The sequence below is a fragment of the Zalophus californianus genome, chromosome X, assembly GCF_009762305.2.
Source record: "Zalophus californianus isolate mZalCal1 chromosome X, mZalCal1.pri.v2, whole genome shotgun sequence".
Classification (NCBI taxonomy): Eukaryota; Metazoa; Chordata; class Mammalia; order Carnivora; family Otariidae; genus Zalophus; species Zalophus californianus.
Window position 1 is genome coordinate 16,255,372 of NC_045612.1, and position 20,741 is coordinate 16,276,112.

Sequence of the window (20,741 nt, forward strand, 5' to 3'; positions counted from 1 at the left end):
TCCCTTACACCTCCCTGGGGCAGTAATAATGATTGTCTTCTGGCCAGACACTTCCGTGTGCACAGCACTCCCAGAATGCCTAGGGGGCTTATATCCAGAGACTCCCGCGGGGGGGGGGGGGCGCCGGGGGGTGTGGGTGACGGGACACCTTTCTATCAAGTTCCGCGGGAGAGGCACCACAACCTCACCGCCGTTGTGTGAGTTGTTTCCCGGCTCCTGGAGCAAAGTCAGGACTTTAACCCTGGGAGTGTGGATACTTTTCCCTGGGGGGCCGGGGGGGGGCCTCTCTGTGCCCCGGAGGTGCCTCTCCCTGGGCTGCGGTGTCTTCCTGGGGGATCTCCGTCAGCTCTGTGGAGACACTTGGTTGGGTTCGGATCTCAGCCCAGGGGGAGGCCTTTTCGGGGCCGCTTATCTCCGCCATGTTGGAGAAGAGGCTGTCCTTGGTGGTGTCTTGAGTTCCGTGAGGGACTCTCCTTGTGTCATGGTCTCCGCACCGGTGGGGGGACGCGTCTTTGGGTGATTACGTCAGTCCGACGTGCGGGGCAGGCAGTGTCTCCTGGCGCTGCATTCAAGGTCTGTGAGGGGGAGGTTTCCTCGGGTGCATCACCTCAGCCCTTGGATTCGTCTCGCTGCGGGCTTCGACCTCAGCCTGTGAGAGACTCTCCTTGGGGCTTAGCTCAGCACGAGGGGGCACGTTCCCTTGGGGGCTGTGTCTCAGCCGCGGTGGGGCCGGGCTTGTCTGCCGTTGTGCTGGCCCGGGGTAGGGCCTCCTCCCGGCCCGGGGAGACCTTCCTGGGGGCTCTGTCCCCTCCGACGGGGGGGCTGTTCCCCGGACGCTTTAAGACTTTTGTGAAACTGTCCCTGGGGGGCTCTGTCTCTGCCTTACAGGGTGGATTCCTTCTGGTGTGGTCTGTCTCAGCCTTTGGGGTGAGGTCTTATTTGGGTGCTCTCATGCACTTTGGGGAGAGGTGCTGTCACTTGGATGTTCTGTCTCAGCTGTGGGGTACTGAGCTGGGGAGGTACTTTATTATTTCTCTTTTTTCTTTTAGCCACATTTTATTCTGATTTTTAAAAATGAAACTTGTTCTTATTGGGAAAAAAGTGAAATGTTATAAACACAAAGAGAAAACAGTTAAACGTGCACATATTTTATCTTCCCTTTCAGACGTTTATTTATGTACAAATAGATAATTTTTACCCCAAATTGACATCAAACTACGTATCTTAGAATCTGTTGTTTCCTATGTTTATGTCATCAGCAATTTCTCTAGTTGATAAATGTCGGCCTAAAACCTGTGTTTTTTTTTTAAGATTTTATTTATTTATTTGACACAGAGAGAGAGAGAGAGCACAAGCAGGGGGGGCGGCAGGCAGAGGCAGAGGGAGAAGCAGGCTCCCCACTGAGCAGGGACCCAGATGCGGGGCTCAATCCCAAGACCCTGGGATCATGACCTGAGCCGAAGGTAGGCACTTAATGACTGAGCCACCCAGGTGCCCCTAAAACCTGTGTTTTAATGGTTGCAAAGTATTTAATCATATAGCGATATAAAATTATTTCATCACTTCTGTATGTTATGCATTCAATTTATTTGTAACTTTCCACTTTTATAAATTGTATTTATAATATATTTATATACTATATTTTACAATAAAATTCAGTTTTATTTTTTTTAGAATCTTAGATTTTTTTTGTTATATTAATCACCATACATTATATCATTAGTTTTTGATGTAGTGTTCCATGATTCATTGTTTGCCTATAACACCCAGTGCTCCACGCAGTATGTGCCCTTTTTAGTACCCATCACCAGGCTAACGCATCCGCCCACCCCCTCCCCTCTAGAACCCTCAGTTTGTTTCTCAGAGTCCATCGTCTCTCACGGTTCATCTCCCCCTCTGATTTTACCCCCTTCATTCTTCCCCTCCTGCTATCTTCTTCTTCTTCTTTTTTTTTTTTTAACATATAATGTATTATTTGTTTCAGAGGTACAGGTCTGTGATTCAACAGTCTTGCACAATTCACAGCGCTCACCATAGCACATACCCTCCCCCATGTCTATCACCCAGCCACCCCATCCCTCCCACCCCCCACCACTCCAGGAACCCTCAGATTGTTTCCTGAGATTAAGAATTCCTCATATCAGTGAGGTCATATGATACATGTCTTTCTCTGATTGACTTATTTCACTCAGCATAACACCCTCCAGTTCCATCCACATTGTTGCAAATGGCAAGATTTCATTCTTTTTGATGGCTGCATAATATTCCATTGTATATACACCACATCTTCTTTTTTTTTATTTTAACTTTATTATGTTATGTTAGTCACCATACAATACATCATTAGTTTTTGATGCGGTGATCCACATAAAAGTATAACACCCAGTGCTCCATGCAGTACGTGCCCTCCTTAATGCCCATCACCGGGCTGACCAATCCCGCCTCCCCCCTCCCCTCTAGAACCCTGTTTGTTTCTCAGAGTCCATAGACTCTCACGGTTCATCTCTCCCTCCAATTCCCCCTTTCATTTCTCCCTTCCTTCTCCTAATGTCCTCCACGCTATTCCTCATGATCCACAAATAAGTGAAACCATATGATAATTGACTTTCTCTGCCGGAGTTATTTCACTTAGCATCATCTCCTCCAGTCCCATCCATGTTGATGTAAAAGTTGGGTATTCATCCTTTCTGATGGCTGAGTCATATTCCAGTGTATATATGGACCATATCTTCTTTATCCATTCATCTGCTGAAGGGCATCTCGGCTCTTTCCACAGTTTGGCTATTGCGGATATTGCTGCTATGAACTTTGGGGTGCATATGGCCCTTCTTTTCACTACATCTGTGTCTTTGGGGTAAATACCCAGGAGTGCAGTTGCTGGGTCATAGGGTAGCTCTATTTTTAAATTTTTGAGGCACCTCCACACTGTTTTCCAAAGTGGCTGTACGAACTTGCATTCCCACCAACGTGTAGGAGGGTTCCCCTTTCTCCAAACCTCTTCAACATTTGTTGTTTCTTTCCCTGTCCATTTTTGCCATTCTAACTGATGTAAGGTGGTATCTCAATGTGGTTTTGATTTGAATTTCCCTGATGGCTAATGATGATGGACATTTTTTCACGTGTCTGTTAGCCATTTGTATGTCTTCTTCAGAGAAGTGTCTTTTCATATCTTCTGCCCACTTTCTGACTTGTTTTTTGGGTGTTGAGTTTGAGAAGTTCTTTATAGATCTTGGATACCAGCCCTTTATCTGTAGTGTCATTTGCAAATATCTTCTCCCATTCTGTGAGTTGCCTGCTTGTTTTGTTGACCGTTTCCTTTGCTGTGCAGAGCTTTTTATCTTGATGAAGTCCCAAAAGTTCATTTTTGCTTTTGTTTCACTAGCTTTTGGAGATGTATCTTGAAAGAAGTTGCTGTGGGTGATGTCAAAGTTACTGCCTATGTTCTCCTCTAGGATTTTGATGGATTCCTATCTCACATTGAGGTCTTTCATCCACTTTGAGTTTGTCTTTGTGAATGGTGTTAGAGAATGGTCAAGTTTCATTCTTCTGCATGTGGCTGTCCAATTTTGCCAGCGCCATTTATTGAAGAGACTGTCTTTTTTCCATTGCATGTTTTTTCCTGCTTTGTCAAAGGTTATTTGACCATAGTGTTGAGGGTCCATATCTGGGTTCTCTATTCTGTTCCAATGGTCTATATGTCTGTTTTTGTGCCAGTACCGTGCTGTCTTGGTGATCACAGCTTTGTAATATAGCTTGAAATCGGGCAACGTGATGCCCCCAGCTTTGTTTCTCTTTTTCAACATTTCCTTGGTGATTCGGGGTCTTTTCTGATTCCATACAAATTTTAGGATTGTTTCTTCTAGCACTTTGAAAAATGTCCTTGGAATTTTGATCGGGATGGCCTTGAAGGTATAGATTGCTCTGGGTAGCATAGACATTTTAACAATGTTTATTCTTCTGATCCATGAGCATGGAATATTTTTCCATCTTTTTGTGTCTTCTTCAATTTCTTTCATGAGTGTACTGTAGTTCCTAGAGTATAGATCCTTTACCTCTTTGGTTAGGTTTATTCCGAGGTATCTTATGCTTTTTGGTGCTATTGTAAATGGAATCATTTCTCTAATTTCTCTTACTAGAGTTGCATTGTTAGTGTATAAAAAAGCAACTGATTTCTGTGCATTGATTTTGTATCCTGCCACATTACTGAATTGCTGTATGAGTTCTAGTAATTTGGAGGTGGAGTCTTTTGGGTTTTTCCACATAAAGTATCATGTCGGCTGCGAAAAGAGAGAGTTTGACTTCTTCTTTGCCAATTTGAATACATTTTATTTCTTTTTGTTTTCTGATTGCTGTTGCTAGGACTTCTAGTACTATGTTGAACAATAGTAGCGAGAGTGGGCATCCTTGATGTGTTCCTGATCTTAAGGGAAAGGCTCTCAGCTTTTCCCCATTGAGGATGATATTTGCTGTGGGGTTTTCATAGATGGATTTTATGAACGTGAGGAATGTTCCCTCTATCCCTATACTCTGAAGAGTTTTAACCAGGAAAGGATGTTGTATTTTGTCAAATGCTTTTTCTGCATCAATTGAGAGGACCATAAGAATCTTCTCTCTCCTCTTATTAATGTGTTCTATCACATTGATTGATTTGCGAATGTTGAACCACACTTGCATCCTGGGGATAAAGCCCACTTGGTCGTGGTGGATGATCCTTTTAATGTATTGTTGGACCATATTAGCTAGGATTTTGTTGAGAATTTTGGAATCCGTATTCATCAGGGATATCGATCTGAAATTCTCCTTTTTGATGGGGTCTTTGCCTGGTTTGGGGATTAAGGTAATGCTGGCCTCATAGAACGAGTTTGGAAGTTTTCCTTCTGTTTCTAGTTTTTTTTTTTGGAAACAGCTTCAGGAGAATAGGAATTATTTCTTCTTTGAATGTTTGGTAGAATTCCCCAGGGAATCCATCAGGCCCTGGACTCTTGTTCTTTTTTTTTTTTTAATTTTTATTGTTATGTTAATCACCATACACTACATCATTAGTTTTGGATGTAGTGTTCCATGATTCATTGTTTGTGCATAACACCCAGTGCTCCACGCAGAACGTGCCCTCTTTAATACCAGGCTAACCCATCCCCCACCCCCCTCCCCTCTAGAACCCTCAGTTTGTTTCTCAGAGTTCATCATCTTTCATGGTTGGTCTCCACCTCTGATTTCCCCCCCTTCATTCTTCCCCTCCTGCTATCTTCTTCTTTTTTTTTTTCCTAACATATATTGCATTATTTGTTTCAAAGGTACAGATCTGTGATTCAACAGTCTTGCACAATTCACAGCACTCGCCATAGCACATACCCTCTCCAATGTCTATCACCCAGCCACCCCATCCCTCCCACCCCCCCACCACTCCAGCAACCCTCAGTTTGTTTCCTGAGATTAAGAATTCCTCATATCAGTGAGGTCATATGATACATGTCTTTCTCTGATTGACTTATTTCACTCAGCATAACACCCTCCAGTTCCATCCACGTCATTGCAAATGGCAAGATCTCATTCCTTTTGATGGCTGCATAATATTCCATTGTGTATATATACCACTTCTTCTTTATCCATTCATCTGTCGATGGACATCTTGGCTCTTTCCACAGTTTGGCTATTGTGGACATTGCTGCTATAAACATTGGGGTGCACATACCCCTTCGGATCCCTACATTTGTATGTTTGGGGTAAATACCCAATAGTGCAATTGCTGGGTCATAGGGTAGCTCTATTTTCAACTGTTTGAGGAACCTCCATACTGTTTTCCAGAGGGGCTGCACCAGCTTGCATTCCCACCAACAGTGTAGGAGGGTTCCCCTTTCTCCGCATCCCCGCCAACATCTGACGTTTCCTGACTTGTTCATTTTAGCCATTCTGACTGGTGTGAGGTGGTATCTCATTGAGGTTTTGATTTGGATTTCCCTGATGCCAAGCAACGTTGAGCACTTTTTCATGTGTCTGTTGGCCATTTGGATGTCTTCTTTGGAAAAATGTCTGTTCATGTCTTCTGCCCATTTCTTGATTGGATTATTTGTTCTTTGGGTGTTGAGTTTGATAAGTTCTTTATAGAGTTTGGATACTAGCCCTTTATCTGATATGTCATTTGCAAATATTTTCTCCCATTCTGTCGGTTGTCTTTTGGTTTTGTGGACTGTTTCTTTTGCTGTGCAAAAACTTTTTATCTTGATGAAATCCCAATAGTTCATTTTTGCCTTGGCTTCCCTTGCCTTTGGCGATGTTTCTAGGAAGAAGTTGCTGGGGCTGAGGTCGAAGAGGTTGCTGCCTGTGTTCTCCTTTAGGATGTTGATAGACTCCTGTCTCACGTTTAGGTCTTTCAACCATTTTGAGTCTATTTTTGTGTGTGGTGTAAGGAAATGGTCCAGTTTCATTCTTCTGCGTGTTGCTGTCCAATTTTCCCAGCACCATTTGTTGAAGAGACTGTCTTTTTTCCATTGAACATTCTTTCCTGCTTTGTCAAAGATTAGTTGACCATAGAGTTGAGGGTCCATTTCTGGGCTCTCGATTTTGTTCCATTGATCTATGTGTCTGTTCTTGTCCCAGTACCAGACTGTCTTGATGATGACAGCTTTGTAATAGAGCTGGAAGTCCGGAATTGTGATGCCGCCAGCTTTGCTTTTCTTTTTCAACATTCCTCTGGCTATTCGGGGTCTCTTCTGGATCCATACAAATTTTAGGATTATTTCTTCCATTTCTTTGAAAAAAGTGGATGGTATTTTGATGGGGATTGCATTGAATGTGTAGATTGCTCTAGGTAGCATTGACATCTTCACAATGTTTGTTCTTCCAATCCATGAGCATGGAACGTTTTTCCATTTCTTTGTGTCTTCCTCAATTTCTTTCATGAGTATTTTATAGTTTTCTGAGTACAGATCCTTTGCCTCTTTGGTTAGATTTATTCCTAGGTATCTTATGGTTTTGGGTGCAATTGTAAATGGAATTGACTCCTTCATTTCTCTCTCTTCTGTCTTATTGTTGGTGTATAGGAATGCCACTGATTTCCGTGCATTGATTTTATATCCTGCCACTTTACTGAATTCCTGTATGAGTTCTAGCAGTTTTGGGGTGGAGTCTTTTGGGTTTTCCACATACAGTATCATATCATCTGCAAAGAGTGAGAGTTTGACTTCCTCTTTGCCGATTTGGATGCCTTTGATTCTTTTTGTTGTCTGATTGCTGTGGCTAGGACTTCTAATACTATGTTGAATAGCAGTGGTGATAGTGGACATCCCTGCCGTATTCCGGACCTTAGGGGGAAAGCTCTCATTTTTTCCCCATTGAGAATGATATTCACTGTAGGTTTTTCATAGATGGCTTTTATGATATTGAGGTAGGTACCCTCTATCCCTATACTCTGAAGAGTTTTGATCAAGAAAGGATGCTGCACTTTGTCAAATGCTTTTTCTGCATCTATTGAGAGGATCATATGATTCTTGTTCTTTCTTTTGTTAATATATTGTATCACGTTGATTGATTTGTGGACATTGAACCAACCTTGCAGCCCAGGGATAAATCCCACTTGGTCATGGTGAATAATCGTTTTAATGTACTGTTGGATCCTGTTGGCTAGTATATTGGTGAGAATTTTTGCATCCATGTTCATCAAGGATATTGGTCTGTAATTCTCCTTTTTGATGGGGTCTTTGTCTGGTTTTGGGATGAAGGAAATGCTGGCCTCATAAAATGAGTTTGGAAGTTTTCCTTCCATTTCTATTTTTTGGAACACTTTCAGGAGAATAGGTATTAATTCTTCTTTAAATGTTTGGTAGAATTCCCCTGGGAAGCCATCTGGCCCTGGGCTTTTATTGTTGGGAGATTTTTGATGACTGCTTCAATTTCCTTAGTGGTTATAGGTCTGTTTAGGTTTTCTATTTCTTCCTGGTTCAATTTTGGTAGTTGATACATCTCTAGGAATGCATCCATTTCTTCCAGGTTATCTAATTTGCTGGCATAGAGTTGCTCATAATATGTTCTTACAATTGTTTGTATGTCTTTGGTGTTGGTTGTGATCTGTCCTCTTTCATTCATGATTTTGTTGATTTGGGTCATTTCTCTTTTCTTTTTGATAAGTCTGGCCAGGGATTTATCAATCTTGCTAATTCTTTCAAAGAACCAGCTCCTAGTTTCGTTGATCTATTCTACTGTTCTTTTGGTTTCTATTTCATGGATTTCTGCTCTGATCTTTATTATTTCTCTTCTCCTGCTGGGTTTAGGCTTTATTTGCTGTTCTTTCTCCAGCTCCTTTAGGTGTAGGGTTAGGTTGTGTATTTGAGACCTTTCTTGTTTCTTGAGAAAGGCTTGTATTGCTATATACTTTCCTCTCAGGACTGCCTTTGCTGTATCCCAAAGATTTTGAACAGTTGTGTTTTCATTTTCATTGGTTTCCATGAATTTTTTTAATTCTTCTTTAATTTCCTGGTTGACCCATTCATTCTTTAGTAGGATGCTCTTTAGCCTCCATGTATTTGAGTTCTTTCCGACTTTCCTCTCGTGATTGAGTTCTAGTTTCAAAGCACTGTGGTCTGAAAATATGCAGGGAATAATCCCAATCTTTTGGTACCGGTTGAGACCTGATTTGTGACCTAGGATGTGATCAATTCTGGAGAATGTTCCATGGGCACTAGAGAAGAATGTGTATTCTGTTGCTTTGGGATGGAATGTTCTGAATATGTCTGTGAACTCCATTTGGTCCAGTGTGTCATTTAAAGTCTTTATTTCCTTGTTGATCTTTTGCTTAGATGATCTGTCCATTTCAGTGAGGGAGATGTTAAAGTCCCCCACTATTGTTGTATTGTTGTCAATGTGTTTCTTTGCTTTTCTTATTAATTGCCTTATATAATTGGCTGCTCCCGTGTTAGGGGCATAGATATTTACAATTGTTAGATCTTCTTGGTGGATAGACCCTTTAAGTAGGATATAGTGTCCTTCCTCATCTCTTATTACAGTCTTTGGTTTAAAAATCTAATTTGTCTGATATAAGGTTTGCCACCCCAGCTTTCTTTTGGTGTCCATTAGCATGGTAAATGGTTTTCCACCCCCTCACTTTCAATGTGGGCGTGTCTTTGGGTCTAAAATGAGTCTCTTGCAGACAGCATATAGATGGGTCTTGTTTTTTAATCCATTCCGATAGCCTGTGTCTTTTGATTGGGGCATTTCGCCCATTTACATTCAGGATAACTATTGAAAGATATGAATTTAGTGCATTGTATTGCCTGTAAGGTGACTGTTACTGTATATTGTCTGTGTTCCTTTCTGGTCTATGTTGCTTTTAGGCTCTCTCTTTGTTTAGAGGACCCCTTTCAATATTTCTTGTAGGGCTGGTTTCGTGTTTGCAAATTCCTTTAGTTTTTGTTTGTCCTGGAAGATTTTTATCTCTCCTTCAATTTTCAATGAGAGCCTAGCTGGATATAGTATTCTTGGCTGCATATTTTTCTCATTTAGTGCTCTGAAGATATCATGCCAGTCCTTTCTGGCCTGCCAGGTCTCTGTGGATAGGTCTGTTGCCAATCTAATGTTTCTACCATTGTAGGTTACATATCTCTTCTCCCGAGCTGCTTTCAAGATTTTCTCTTTGTCTCTGAGACTCATAAGTTTTAGTATTAGACGTCGGGATGTGAACCTATTTTTATTATGTGAACCTATTTTTATTGATTTTGAGAGGGGTTCTCTGTGCCTCCTGGATTTTGATGTTTCCTTCCCCACATTACAGAAGTTCTCTGCTATAATTTGATCCAATATACCTTCTGCCCCCCTCTCTCTTTCTTCTTCTTCTGGGATCCCAATTATTCGAATGTTGTTTCATCTTATCGTATCGCTTATCTCTCGAATTCTGCCCTCATGATCCAGTAGTTGTTTATCTCTCTTTTTCTCGGCCTCTTTATTTTCCATCATTTGGTCTTCTATATCGCTGATTCTCTCTTCTGCCTCATTTATCCTAGCAGTTAGTTCCCCCATTTTTTATTGCAGTTCATTAATAGCCTTTTTGATTTTGATTTGGTTAGATTTTAGTTCTTTTATTTCTCCAGGAAGGGTTTCTCTAATAACTTCCATGCTTTTTTCAAGCCCAGCTAGTATCTTTAAAATCATGATTCTGAACTCTAGGTCCGACATCGTACTAATGTCCGTGTTGAGTAGGTCCCTGGCAGACGGTACTACCTCTTGTTCTTTCTGCTGAGGTGATTTTTTTTGTCTTCTCATTTTGTCCAGAGGAGAATAGATGAATGAGAGAACAAAATGCTAACAGGTTAACAACGTCCCCAGAAAATATACTCTAAACAAATCAGAAAAGACCTGAAACCAGGGGGAAAGAAAGGGAAAGAAAGAAAAAAGAAAAAGAAAAAGAAAAAAAAGAAAAAAATAAAAACAAACAAAATAGAACAAAACAAAAAAACAGAATGTGACCAAATATGATCAGGAGAGTGCATAGATCAGTGCCACACACTAGATTTTGGGTGTATTTTGGTCTGTTAGAAGAAAGTGCCTCCTAAAATTTTAAAGGAAGAAAGACTTATATATGTACAAAATAAGGGTTGATACAATGAAGGGATGGAAGATGATTGTAAAGATAAAAATTATAAAAGATTTTATAAAAGGAATTGATAAGATAAGTTGTTTGAAAAAGGGAAAGAAGAAGATTTAAAAAAAAGAAGAAAAAAGGGAGAGAATGTGATCAGGCAGGAGACTAGAACAAAGCCATACACTAGTGATTTAGGGTGTATTTTGATCTGTTAGAAGAAACTGTATCTCAAAATTTTAAAGAGAGAACAACTTATATATATATGCCAAAAACAAGGGTATCTACTATGAGGGGATAGAATATGACACTAAAAATGAAAAATAAATAAAATTTTTTTTCAAAAAGGGATTGATAAGATGTTGGCTGAAAAAGGGAAAAAGAAAAATTCAAAAAAAAGAGTTAAAAAAATTAACTTTGAAAAATTAATTAATTATGGTAAAAAAAGCCATGAATTCTATGTGCAGTATTCCCCTAGCACTGGAGTTCTCCCATTCTCCTTGATCGGTAAACTTGGTCTTGCCTGGCTGTTTGTGCTGATCTTCTCGGGGAGGGGCCTGTTGCCGTGGTTCCCAAATGTCTTTGCCGGAGGCGGAATTGCCCCGCCCTTGTCGGTCCCGGCTAAGCAAGCTGCTCGGTTTTGCTCTCAGGAGCTTTTGTTCCCTGCAAGCTCTCGGTATAGTTTTGGAGGACCAGGGTGAAAATGGTGGCCTCCCAATCTCCACCCGGAGGAGCTGAGAACTCGGGGCCCCGCTCCTCAGTGCGCCCCCAGAGAAAAGCAATCACTCCTGTCTCCCTGGTCTCCGGCCACAGTCCATGCTCACCCGGCCTGTGACCGAGCATTTCTCTCTGGCTCCCGACCCTGTGTGGAGTCTCCAAACCCAGCAGATCTCTGCAGTGCGCTCCCGCTCTGCTCCTCCTGGGAAAGGAAGGGGAGTCACCCCGGATCTGCCGCTTGTTGGGTCCCTGCAGAAATCTGGGTTGTTGGTTGTCCTTTCTTCCAGTGTTTTTGGTCGGTGTTGGTAGTATGTTTATATTGGACTCAAAAATGAGTAGGAATTCACACCTTTTCTCCTCTGTTCTGAAAGTGTTTGTGTAAGACTGGTATTATTTCCCTCGTGAATGTTTACAGGACTCCTCAGGAAAGCCTTCAGGCTAGGAAGGTTTCTCATTTGGTATTAGACCTTGTACCACATACAGGAGCATTCAGATTTTCTGTTTCTTCTTGGTGAGGTTTGAAATGTTTCATTGTTGTCGAAAAGTGTCTCTTTCATGCAGTTTCCCAATTGCTATAAAGTCATTCTGGGTGTTCCTGTCTTTCACAGAACTCCCTTCCGGATGCAGGGTTCCATCTCCGGCTTGGTTGCTAGTATTGTTCACCTGTAGCTAAATTGTCCTCGATAATCGTGCCAGGGAGGCTCCTTAGTCTGTTCAGGCTGCCATAGCAACATGTCAGAAAGTGGGAAGGTGACAGGGACAGAAATGGGTTGCCCTGGGCTGTGGAGGCCGGGAGACCAGGACCAGGCAGCCGGCACCAGGACGATGTAGAGAAGGTCCGAGGCCTAGTTCAGAGTCGGGCGCCCTCGTTCTGCGCTGCGGGAGGGCTCTGGGTCTCTCTGCAGCCTCCTTTCTGGAGCACTAATCCAATTCAGGAGTGGGCCACCGTCTGGACTGCAGCACCTGCCAAACGACCCTGATGCCTCCCAATACCAGCTTCCCTGGGGGTTTGGATGTCAGCACATGCTTGTGGGGAGACACGAGTGTCAGAACACAGCATAGCTCTCACTCTCCTTTCCTGGGATTTTTTGTAGTCTTTTGCACCTTCCTCCATGGACAGACCTCATTCATCTGCAGCCGTGTTTCTTTTCTAACAGAATATAAATCTCTTAAGTTTTCTTCTTTGTTCACCATTACGTGTGACACACAAATTCGGTCATGCGAGTTTTCCTAGAGTTCAGTACTAAGTATTGATCTGGAAGTATGTTATAAAATTTTGGAGTATCTTTTGTTGTGTTGCGAAGAAGTACTTGTCTAATTTCATGTGTTTAGAGAACTTTGTCTGCATGAAACCACGGATTGGGGTTTTATTGAGAGGGTTGCCAATGTTTGCCTGCTTGAGAAGAAATTATATTCCGATAATTGAGTACAGGATTCTATGTGAGGCCATGATCAAGTCTATTGAGGGTGGAATCTTCCAATCTATGCATTTGCTATCTGGGGCCTGAGCCGAGCAACTGGCACATTCTGATTGAAGCCCCGTAGAGCAAAATGATTGGTGGAGGTAGACATGTGCACGAAGGGATTCCATCACAGCAAACCTTCGGACTTCTTGTGGAAGCACTAGGCAAAGATGTAACCGCATTCTCCTGCTACACAGGCCTTGAGTAGCACGTCACTGAGGAGCCCTGGCTGGCACTTGGCAATCATGAGGAGGAGCCAGAACTGGGATGAAGTGGCTTCAGAAAAGCAGAAAGGAACCTCAGGAAGAGACTAGACCCTTCATCATATTATTGATACAGGATTCAGCTCATTTGATGCTAATCTCCACTTAGCCGTTGGCTTCTTGTATCGTTTTAGCCAAACAGGAGAGGTTTGCGCTCCTGTGATTGAAAGCACCTTTTCCAAAACAGCGTTCACTGTGGCAAGGAAAGGAGGAAACACAGGACACATTTGGAAATCAGCAGAAATCGTACCAGCCGGCAACAAGCACTCTTCACATTCAGTATGCCCAAAGCCTGGCGTCTCCTCAGAAAAGGCAATGTTCTTAATAGATTTGGATCTTAGTGTGAAAAACGTCCGTTTGCCAACGCTCCCCCAGAGTGGCCAGACTCCACGTTTAACAACTCAGAGACTGCAGAGCCGCTGTGAGGGGGAGAAGGGCTCCTTCTGCACTTCTGTAGACAGGTACCACGGAGGATGCCCGGCTGGAAGCCTGAGAAACTAAAGGAGGGGCGGCCCCTGGGCTGGCCTGGACTCGGCTTTGAGGACCGATCAGCCTCCCGTGCTGGTCAACCCTCATGTGCTCACATGAGTCCAGTTCCCGATCTTCAACAGTTCTGGTTCTAATGCAATGAAAATTTGGTGTGTCAAGTGAAATGCAATGGAACTTTTGCAGGTGAAATGTTACTAAGGGAGTTTGCAGGGCACGATAGTTCTCCGAAAAAGTGGATCCACACCCGGTAAGATCACAAGACACAGACAGAGAAAGAAGCATGTGAGTAGTGGGGTGAAGGAAGTACCCGCAAGCCGACCGTACTGCTTTTCTCCTACTCCCTCCTGCTTCGTGGTTCCTTGCGAATGTGGGGAACACAGCACTTGGGGGCTCAGGTCACGGATTTCAGCACCCATCCGAGCTCCTTCTGGCCACTCTTAACGTGACCTGCCCCTTCCTCATCTCATCGCTTTCATGAGATGGTCCTCTGCCGAGTAAAGGCATTTTGATGATAGATGACACTGCAGGCTGAGGGCTAGTGAGCCGGGAGAAGGCACCTGTCGTCGGGCCAGCCACCCATCCTGGGAATCTCTGTGCCTCCTGATTGCTCCTGAGCCCCATATCGACCCCTCCTTTCCTTGTCCCTAGTTTTTGTCAGATTTCTGCTTTTGTTGGAGGAGTTCTTCAGAGAATGTGACCTCCTGTTGACCCCAAGGTGGCTCGGGCCATCAGAAGGCCCTCCTCCCTTCCCCTTCCTTGAATGTAAGTTCCTCTCCGTCCTAGGAGCTGTTACAAGATCCCAGCTTCAGGGGGAGTGCTGTTGGGCCCATCTGGACAGTGCCTGGGATGAAGCCCACGTAGGCGACTATATAAACTTCTAGGGTTCTGGCCGGTTGTGCACAGACCTCCTCGTGGGCCCGCCCAAGACCAGCCTGGTATGTATGTTCCTTGCTTCTTCACCCTGCCAGGACCCACGCGGAGTGGCCTGCCTCTTTGGCGGTCTGTCCTTGTCTACCCGGTAAGGGGCCAGTGGCTGATTTCACTCAGATGCTCCGCAGGGAGCTCACAGGCGCCAGAGGCCAGGAGAGCAGAGACGTGGGTCTGGAGAAGGGAGCATCCTTGGCGTATCCCAGGCTTGGCCACAAGGCTGTGTGTGGGGAAGTGCGGACGTCCGTCAGATGTCTGGGGACACCCCGACAGCCCCAGGCGGTCTGATGCGCTCGTGGGGGGAGCTGCGGCGGGTCCCCCCGACAGAGACGGGGAGCCCATGGCTCCTCTGCTGTGGACAGATGGGCCGCCACCGGTGCCTGACGACAGGCCACAGCTCGGAAGGCAGGGTGGAAGAGCTGCGGGTAGAGAAGGGGCTGCGGGGTGCACCGCTGCACGGGCCCGGGGTGGTGGAGAAGGCGGGACAGCAAGACGGCACCTTGGAGACTTTAGGTGCCTGTTTGCAAGGTTACGGGCCACTGGCTGCCTTCGGATTCTGGTCTAAGTGCTGGGACACCGCCTGACAGCCACTAAGAGGGAGGACTCGGGAGTCAAGAGGAGGAGGCACTGGTGACGGAGGAGGACAGGGACTGTGCCCCGTGCCCTCTGACCCCTGAAACAAAGTAAATCCTAGTGGCACAGCCCCAGGCCGGGGGACCCCCACCTGGGGAAAGTGCTGGCTGATTGCTTCTATGCTCGCTGAGCTCACTGACAGAGGGGCCCATCCCAGCCACAGGCCAGGGCATGCCTGCACCCGGGAATCCGTGGCTGTGGGATCCGGGCCGATGGCTGCTTGACAAGGGGCCCAGGCCCTAGGCAGTGACAAGGGGGGGGCCCAGAGCCCTAGGCAGTGACAAGTCAGGGATGGACGCTAGGGTGCGGACACTGTGAGGCTGAGGTGGATGATCATGAATAAGCCCTCGTGAGGTCAGGACATGTGGAGAGACATTGGGGATCGCCCGCCAGGCAGTCTTTGCTGTTTCCCACACTCTGGCTCCTGAGGCGCTGAGACTCCCGGCCATGAGGAAGCCGATGCCCTCGCGGAGCCCTAGCCACCGCCCCTGCGGCACACCCAGCAGATGGCGAGCGAGGGCGGGCTGACCACACTGCAGCACCAGGCACAACGGGACCGGACCAACAGCGACTTGGTTAATGCAGCAACAGCTGCATTCTTGTGCGTTCCAAACTGTGCCCCAGGCAACTGCCAGTGGGACCTGGGCCCATCTGCCCTAGTTCCCGACGGGTGATGGGGTGACAAGCGATTGCACGGACCCGCTGGCTCCCCCGGAGGGTTCTCCTTATGGCCCGGTTTGTGCAGACAACACATGTCTCCTGATGCCGACTTTCCCCCACTGGGCAAACCGAGACCGCCCTCATGAGGGGACCGGAGAAGCTGAGTACTGTGTCCACATACCCTCGTCAAACAGGCAGTGATCGGGGTCACCGTTTAAGGAACTGGGCCAAGGAACATGACATGGAGTGGAGGTTCCCAATCGCTGGAGACCTGTGGGCAGCAGGAAGGTAGAACAGAAGACTGGGAGATTAAAGCAGCAGATTAAATTGTCAACAGTGAAACCACCTTGGTCTGGTGGACTTCACAACTGTCCTAGGTTTAGGTTAATACATTTGGAGGACCACGAAGGAGGGCCTGTTTGTTAGCTCATCCCGAACTGGGAACCCCTGCCGAGATACCCAGCATCATAAAGCTATGGAAGTGTCAGGACACAGCCATTGTTCTGACTCTCCAGGTGGATCACTGTGCTTTGCTGCTCAGGACACCAAGCCCCATGCGGCTGGGAGAGGCGTGATCATCCGGAATTTGCCAAGGGATGTACACCAGCATGGGTGTGTTTCTTCTTAGCTGTTCAGGGAGGGGAAGCTACTCCATGCCCTCTGGGATCCCACTGCTCTCCTGAGATGCACTGTACCCAGACTGGAGCAGGCAGCATACCCGGGTGGGAGGCCGCACCGTACCCAGATGGGAGCACGCACCGTACCCGGACAGGAGCACGCACCGTACACGGCTGGAAGCACGCACCGTTGTTAGAAGGGAGAAGGTGGTTTCCTGCTCCGGGGATCCCGCTCCCAGTCCATCTCCTCTCGCCTGACAGTGTTGCCTTTCCTGACCAGCCTGTGCGGGACGCACAGCCAGGTCACGTTCCCCGGCGCTCTGGCCACATTAGCGTGAACAGGTCAGGCCACAAGTGCGATTCTTGCACAAGGGGACTCCCTTCCCGTACAAGCACTGTCTTTGTCTTTCCCGCCTTGGACTTCTGCAGCTCCTCTGGTGTCCCTTGACAGAACGGGCCCCAGATGCAAAGGCCCAAGATGCAAAGGCCTTTCTACAGCGTGGCCACACCTAAGCGGCACAGCAAGTGAGCCGACTGTGCGCGTAGCCAGAGAGCTCGCAAACGAGCCACCTGCATGCCGAAGAAACGCCTGGCTGAGCGCTCAGGACGCATTGTGGAAGAGGGAAATGTACAAGATTGGAAGAGCCAGGCCCGACGGGTGGGATGCTTGTGTTGTTTTTCAAGTTTTTATTTAAACTCCAGTTACTTACCATACAGTGTACTCTTAGTGTCAAGTGTAGAATTCAGTGATTCCACATGGCCATACAACACCCAGTGCTCATCACACTCGGGCCCTCCTTCCTCCCTGTCACACACTGAGCCCGTCCCCATGCCCACCTCCCCTCCAGTAACCCTCAGTTTGTTCTCTGTGGTTTGGAGTCTGTTTCCCCGTTTGCCCTTCTTTTGTCCCGCCATGTTCATCTGTTTGTTTCTGAAATTCCACATATGAGTGAAATCGTTTGCTGCTTGCTTTTCTCTGACTGACTTATTGCGCTTAGCACTCTGCTTTCTGGCTGCCCCGGCATCATTGTGCATGGCAAGATGTCATTGTCTCTGACGGCCGAGTAATATTCCATTGTATATGTACAGCGTGTCTTCTTTTTCCACTTATCAGTCGGTGGACATTTGGACTCTTCCCATAGTTCGGCTTTTGTAGATGATGCTGCTCTAAACATCGGGGTGCATGTACCCCCTCAATCAGTACTTTTGTATTCTTTGGGTAAATGCCTCGTACTGTAAATGCTGCTTCATAACGTACTTCTATTTCTAACTTTCTGAGAAACCTCTATCCTGTTTCGGAGTGGTTGCATTTTTGTCATTAAGGAACGTGTTTCTTGATGCTCCTCAGGAAGTGATGAGTGATAAAGCAGAGGAGTCCGCTGCTGGGCCCAAAGGCCAAGTGAGACGTCCTGGAAAACCCATCACTCCGCCTCCGTTTAAGAAAAGGCTGAGCATGCCGCTGCCATCAGTGAGAGAGGAAGGAGACGGAGCATCCCAACCCGAGGGCTCAGCCATGTCCTGGGAAGATGGTGAGGATGGCTGTCTTCCCCTCCCTGACGTGACCCGACCCAGGGCAGCCAGGCCTCTGGCTCCTCCACGCCTCAGGATCAGTTCCTATCAAGGTCACCGGCTTTGGGTGATGCTGCCATTACTTTCTCAGCCACACGGGACCAGGTGTTCACTCTGTCCTCCCTGGAAACATTCCTGGCTTCCCAAGCTCCGCACTCTCCTCGTTTCCTTCTCCTCCTTGAATTTGCCTCCGTTCTCCTTTCTGATCTTCTTTCTCTCCTCTTAAGACTGTCATTGTTCCTGAGTCCCACTGTTACACTGTCCCTCATCCCACACTGCCTCATCACTCAGCAAGCTGCTCCAGTAGCTTCTGAGCTCGCATCCTGCTTTCCCACTTGACCCCGTGTAGCCCCTTTGTGCCCGTGCACCCAGAGTGACCATGTCCACACAGATATCAGGTCATGACATGCCTGTCCTGAAACCCATCCTCAACTCCCTCAAGCGCTTAGAACAGAGTCTGAGCTCCCGAAGCTGGTCTCCAGGCCCTGCACCCCCTGACCCTGTCATCGTTTCCTACATGTGCCCTCGCCGCGTCCTTCTTGCTCTCTCTGCGTCTGTCCTTGGCTCCACAGCCCCGGTTAGTCCCCTCCTGGGGCCCTGCACGGCCCTCCCGGCAGCTGGACCTCCTCCTCTGCGTGTGCACAGGCCACCTCCGTCTCCTGTTCCTGGCTCTGCCCAGGGCTCACCTCCTCAGGGGGCCCTGCCCGACCACGCCTCATGGAGGCTTCCCCTCCTGCTCTTACTCACACCCCTGCTGACTTCCTTCCTTCCTAACACAAAGTCAAACTGTTTAATTCCCTTTGATCATTGTGCATGTACCCTCTGATTTCCCCATGTGAACGTGTCAAGTCTGAGATTTTTCTCTGGCCTATATTTCTGCTATGAAATACAAAATTTTAGAAACCAGAGAGTTCACAAATGTCTGTGTGGGGTTTTTCGAACACCCCTGCACCTAATTGCAGTGCAATCTCTAAATTTGGTTTCCAGATGCACCTGTCGTTCACAGTATCCACGGGGAGGGAAGGGAAAGTGGCCAATCCCCACCTGATGGCTTCTGGTCAAAATCTGTTCCTCCAGACCTTATGAATATGGCAGGAGATGGCATTCCACACAGTCAGGTAGATTCTTTGTGTCATGACTTAGCCAGTGTCAGCAAGAGTGTGCCGATTCACAAACCTGGTAGTCATGCACTGGTGGGAGGAATCATTCCCAGCTGTCTCTCTGCAGATGACCCCAAGGTTCACAGCAATGTCTGTGCTGGGAATGATGCCCAATAAATCATCATTAAGTCCGGAAGAGATCAATGCTGATATAAAACATCAATTAATGAAGGAAATTTGACAGTTTGGACGAAGTAAGTAATATAAGAACTTCTAACCAACAACCAAACAAAAACCCATGGGAAGTCTCTCTCATTTAATGACTTGGAATAAATCCAACCTACCTCTTGAGGTTCATCTGTTGCCAGAATTGGGTTTTCATATAATTTAGGATAGCTCCTTTTCATTCTGACTAAAATGTCCCAGTATACTTCTCTTGTTCTTTTTCAATTCTTAGTTGGTTATTGTTTTACCAGAATTCCATAGGTAGATAGATTCAAGTGTCTTGATGTAAGCATGGAAAACACAGGTACTCTGTAACATTCTAGCCCTTGAATGATCGCTGAGACTCCAAGCCTGAGTTCTAACTCCTCTTTGTACTTGAGAAATACTGAAGGTATTTTTCTAAATATCTTCAGAACATGAGAGAATCTTGAAATTGCTTGAAGGAGTGCAAGGACCTCCAGAAGTGCAGAAAAAATTTGTCGTGTATGCCATGAAGGAAGCGGCAAGGTGAGTGTAGGAGGAACTGTCCGGTATGTCTCCCAGTGGGCCCAGTGCGCTGCTGGGTGAGGGGTGGGGTCGGGCCCTGCCTGGCGTTTCTCAAACCCTGGTCCTCACTCAGAGTTCATGTTGTCTCCAGTTATTTAGATTGATATTATCTGAGTCTCTCCTTCTTCGAAGCTCAAGGAGCCTTCTGTTCACACCAAGAGTTTGAGGTGGGCCTTGACCCTGAACTGGCACTCTGTGTATTAATGGATGGTCCCTTACCACGCAGATGTGTTTTTTGTTCTCCTGTAACTTGAGCTTCTCTTTGCATTTACTACAGAACCTCCTGCATCATAGATTCTTTGGGTGTCTTTTGGTTAATGACTTGTCTCTTTATTTTCAGATTTAAAGGACGAATAATCGTTTAAAAGACAAAAGACGGCTAATTAAGCACCTTGAAAAGATACTAGAAAAAGTAGAATCTGCCAATTTCTCAGCAAAGAATAAGCACAGCCCAAACCTATAATCCCATTATCTCAAACAATCGAAAAACAAGAACCAGCTCGCTGTCTTCTAGAATGGAATGGGATATTGCTGAAGCCTCCTAGCATGTGTTAAAAGAACTGCCTGCTAGAGACTAAGAACAAATAGTTGGAGCTTTAAAAATATTATGAATTTCTGTTAGTAAAAGCTGGGCTTCTGCCCTAAGAATTCATTTGAAAGGATCATTTGTGTTTGTTTGTTTTCCCACCTGAGGTGGGAGATATTAAGTCATCAGGCTATGGTACAGTCCTAGTTTCTGCAACAGTTCGCGTGGTCATAACTGGTGTTTATTACAGTGTTCTTTCACTACGCACTTCTTTTTTTAAAAAAGATTTATTTATTTATTTGAGAGAGAGAGAGAGAAAGAGAGGGGCAATGGAGAGAAAGTGAGAGGGAGAGAAATCCTCAAGCAGACTCCCCGCTGAGCACCGAGCCAGACTCGGAGCTCCATCCCACCACCCTGAGATCATGACCTGAGCCAAAAC

The 20,741-nt window shown here is 46.0% G+C and overlaps 1 long non-coding RNA gene across 1 annotated transcript; it reads left to right on the plus strand.

The window, feature by feature from the left end:
• Positions 1 to 134: 134 nt before the first annotated feature.
• On the plus strand, positions 135 to 20,399 carry LOC118356547. The gene is made up of 4 exons (XR_004819841.1): positions 135 to 197; positions 17,685 to 17,865; positions 19,644 to 19,737; positions 20,117 to 20,399. It is a non-coding gene; the product is annotated as an uncharacterized LOC118356547 (long non-coding RNA).
• Positions 20,400 to 20,741: the final 342 nt, after the last annotated feature.